Below are 4423 nucleotides of genomic sequence, written 5' to 3' on the forward strand. Positions count from 1 at the left end.
CAGTGGATTCACATTGGACATTAGCACTTTTACGAAAACATTACTTAACTTCAACGGTGGAAAACTCGGGGAAGAACAGAGCTAGCTTGCTCCCTATTAAGTGAATTGTACCTGCATCAACTTGTAATTAACTCGCTCCTCGTGAACCCTCGATTAGACATCAAGGAAGTTCCAGACCAGAAAGAAGACTATATATTGTTTGCAAGTTTGTAAAACTTCTGTATATAAATCATTGTGTGTAATAACTATTTGTAAGTTGTATTATTGTTTGTATATTGAAATATATTTCTATTAAATACTATGTATCAATCTTGTTGGCAAATATCATAGATTGAATATATATCGGCATTTAATTAACTACTAAATCTAACTTACAATTTAACTGAATTTCAGGCTATTTGAAATTGTAATACATAACATTGCAAACGAATGTTTTATTTTTTTGTGCGATTGTAATCGGATATTATCAGATACTAAGAATATTATCTTGTTTAGGAAAAAAACTAGTGCAAACTAATTTGTTTAAAAATATTAGCCTAAATTCTTAATTATCCAATCGATAACACCTAATCATTGTTCAGTTTACATATTAAACTATACGTGTATATTTAATTTCATTTACAAATATATTGATATTCAGTTTTGAAGACCAAATCTACATTCGGTGTACTTAAAATCTTCATCTAATCTCTTACAGTATACGTAATTTTTACCAATTATATTTAAAAAAAAGTAAATACACAACGCTTTACCTTAGTCATATACCATTAGCTAGTCTTTTTTTATATACGTAAGCGTAACGTTTTTAAACTTAGCCTGACATTGTCTAGTGGTTAGTGTCAGATTGCCGACAGAAGGGTTCAAGCCTTGATTTTTCTAGAAATAGGACTCTGCGATACCAGCTGTGTGCACGTCATAAACAACGGCACTTACAGAAATATTTTCAAGAGGGGCAAAACAATATAATTACACATCTAACTTTCAGTATTTATGGCAAGGCTACTAATTCTTCACTACAGACCAGAAGCGCCATACCATTATACTAAGGATTGACTGAATGTGCGTGGAATATTTTGTGATATCGCATGGATTCAAACCCACCTCGCCAGCTCTGAAATCTTGAGCTCTACCATAAGTTGAATTGTCATCCCTCTATATTCCAGAATCAAACTTTTGCGAAGGTCATTTATAATGCTACAAGTCATCGCTGGTAGTTCATGAGAAGTGCTAATGAACCAACACCAAAAGTTTACGTCAGTGGAATATTATAATCATCAGTATTTATACCTCAAATTATAAGTATTTGGTCAAAAACGAGCAGTAATGATTTACGTGTTTTCACTACACACTGTAATTACTACTTATTTTCGTTAGTCACCATTTTCATTTTCTAGCAGGTTTGTTGGTTGATTTTGCAATTGAAAATAAGTGTTTTTCTGCAGCCTGTAATTCAGCGTGCTGGGCTGTAAATAACAAGGACCTGAGTTTGAATACGTGACATGCAATTTCAGCTTTTGGTATATTATAAAAGTGGCAGTTTTCCCAGCTATTTGACTAAAAGCAGTTATATAAGCAGTAAGTGCCGCTGATTGGTTGCCTTTCCTTTGACTAATATTTCTGAATTAAGGACGGTTATCTCTGAACCTTGTTCTCTGACCTAGTCATTGTTTATTCCATGATTTAGGATAAGGTACTGTACAGATTGAACATTCCATATATGTGTCATTTCGCAATGGCCCTCATGCCCCTGTGCACAAAATCGTTGCTTTGAATTTTACTTAAGACCTAGCTTTTAATGTTATATATTGCTACTGGTTATTAAATGATTTTTCAATTTTAAACTTCTTTTTCTTTCTTTATCAGTTTATTGTTTTCGACTTTATTCCACAAATTGTTTTAATCATATCAATAACAGCGAGGGTACCCAACTGATGAGACAATGTATTCCAATCATTATAAGTAGTATATCTTGATCATTAAACTTAATTAGCCATTCTCATTACTAAATAGGTAAGTGATCTAGTGAATTCATTGGCATGGTCCTTCCAAACACCTACTTTGGAGTTCATCCTTCCTTGTCACAGGAATTCTCCAACCAGACCTGGTCTTATTAGAATAAACATTATAGTGACTTTTCATTTTATCACAAGCTGATTTAAACCCCTCCCAGGTAAAGTTATCTATTATTCAGATACACAAGAACTTTTCTAACTATCAATCCTGCAGGACATGTTTTGGTTCCATTATGCCCCAGTCACATTTAACTTCGTGGTGGTACAATAACCACGTCTCTGTTGTTACTGGAAATTCAACCTCTAATGTAGTAATTGCCATATAGTGCATAAAGATCTCCTGGCCATAGAATGTGAAACTATTCTAAACTAGCCTAACCTTGCATCCATATTTACACATGAAGTCAATTCTCAATATGCAGTTTTCTTCAGCGTCAAATAACCACACAACATGAAGCACATAGAAATTACCTAAAGTAAGGGTAACTTCTAAATTTTACTTTGCTGGAACACTATGTTCATTTACTGTTTGCATCACCCCCTATTCTTTTTTCTTCTCTGAGGGAAAATTTCACCATTCATTAACATATATGGTCGAACCATTGCTGCTATAGAACCAGTGTTGATCAACACACTGCAAGGATTTCTATCCGTAAATCCATGGACTTGGGCAGTTTTTAACTCAAATAATGATCTTTAAATTTCATTTGGGGCAGATGGAATATTCCCAGGTGAATTTTGCTCCGTAAATTTAAGTAATTCCTGTTTTCTTGATGTATGCTTAACATTTCGTTGTTACTTTGATGTGGTTGGGCTCTGTCTTCTTAGCATAACACTATGTGCATGGCTGGATGTTATGTATTTGATGTCACTGTTATCATTTCAGAGGCTCTATATATTTTGCAAATGTAATGTTCAAATGTGTACAATGGACGAAGGTAATTTTATTCTTCATAATAACATCACATTACACTCCGACTTGTCCAAGTCGTACTGACGTCATTAATTCACAGACATATCTTGGTAGAAATACTTTTGTAGGATATAAGATATTTTTATACAACAGACTTGTACACTTTGATCAAATCTTGCCATATTTCATGTAGATACACGTATTTGTAATTATAGACAACATTCCTTCTCCAATTCAGGGTCAGTCCAATAAACTGACGCAGTGCACAAATTGGTTAATAACAGCTGTTGATTTTTTGCAGTCTCTGCTTTAATCGCTACATTTCCCACAATCATAACAGTTTCTCCTTTCTAGTATCTTCTGCAAGGAATTCTCATTCCACACACGGTTTACTAGAGTTCGTCACAATATATCCTCTCAACTTATATTTTGAACACCCATTTTCTTGTGCTCTATTTCCAACATTATGTGTAGCTATTTGATTAATTATTTCAGTTATTCTAGGCTAGTGTTAGTTGGAGTTGATGTTTCAGTACCACGAACTGATCCTGATATGCCTCGCGTGGTATATTTCCATCATTGTCCACTGGTTTTTCAATTGGGCAATGTTGTTAAATTGACCAGTTAAATTCTGGAAGAAGATTTGGTGGCTACAAAAATCCAAGAAGATCTGCAATAATAGAAGGCACAGTAGTAGTGGTAATAGGTGTTAACCAAATAAGTTATCCTATTTCATATTTTGTATTAGGTGGTATTTTAGATTGAAACTGTTGAGGAGATGCAGGAAAAGGAGTAGCTGGTTTAATCTCTTCATTTAATGATTCCTTTGTCCAATGTTTTTGTCGCTCATTTTATCTTATTGATTGATGTTTTTCTTTACTCTGATTTTGTTTTACTGCACTTCTTCAGTTTTGTCATTACAACTTCTCTGTACTTCAGTCTTGCTCTTTAAATCTCTATACTTCTAGCATTATTGATTTTGTTTTCAATCAGATTTATAATTTATTGTGCTGTAAACAGTGCGCCTTCTTCTTTTTGATTCTTTCTTAAATTTATTTCTCGTACTTCTTGGTCTTATTTTAATATCCTGTCACGTTATTTTAGTTTTCTCTCCCTTTCTTAATCTTCTTTTCATTTTCTGTCTTATTCTTGTAATATGCTGTCTTTTTCTTCTTGATTTTTAAAATTATTTCACTAACTCCAATATGTTAGACATCATCCAGTGAGGTTATCTTGCAGTTGGAGTCTAATCAACATTCAGTAAAATAATCCCATTTCAGACATCAGTGTTGTAACGTTGTTCTTTGAAAATAATACGTAGTCCACATAACGATAATAGATAAGTTTATTTCTTCCCTAACATTTGCTATGAACTACAGGTTAATATCACTTTACATGGTTATAGGCTTGCATTTTAAAGTAAATTTTTAATTTCGACAGAAATTTACTCGCTAATGGTGCTCACATTAACATACTGGTACGACAGCGGAAGTCATGT

The 4423-nt window shown here is 33.4% G+C and overlaps 1 protein-coding gene across 1 annotated transcript in view; it reads left to right on the forward strand.

The window, feature by feature from the left end:
* LOC106465993 (solute carrier family 12 member 2-like) overlaps positions 1-4423 on the forward strand; it is a 95417-nt gene that overhangs the window by 23569 nt on the left and 67425 nt on the right. The window lies entirely within an intron of this gene.

Source organism: Limulus polyphemus, unplaced genomic scaffold (assembly GCF_000517525.1).
Source record: "Limulus polyphemus unplaced genomic scaffold, Limulus_polyphemus-2.1.2 Scaffold2116, whole genome shotgun sequence".
Classification (NCBI taxonomy): Eukaryota; Metazoa; Arthropoda; class Merostomata; order Xiphosura; family Limulidae; genus Limulus; species Limulus polyphemus.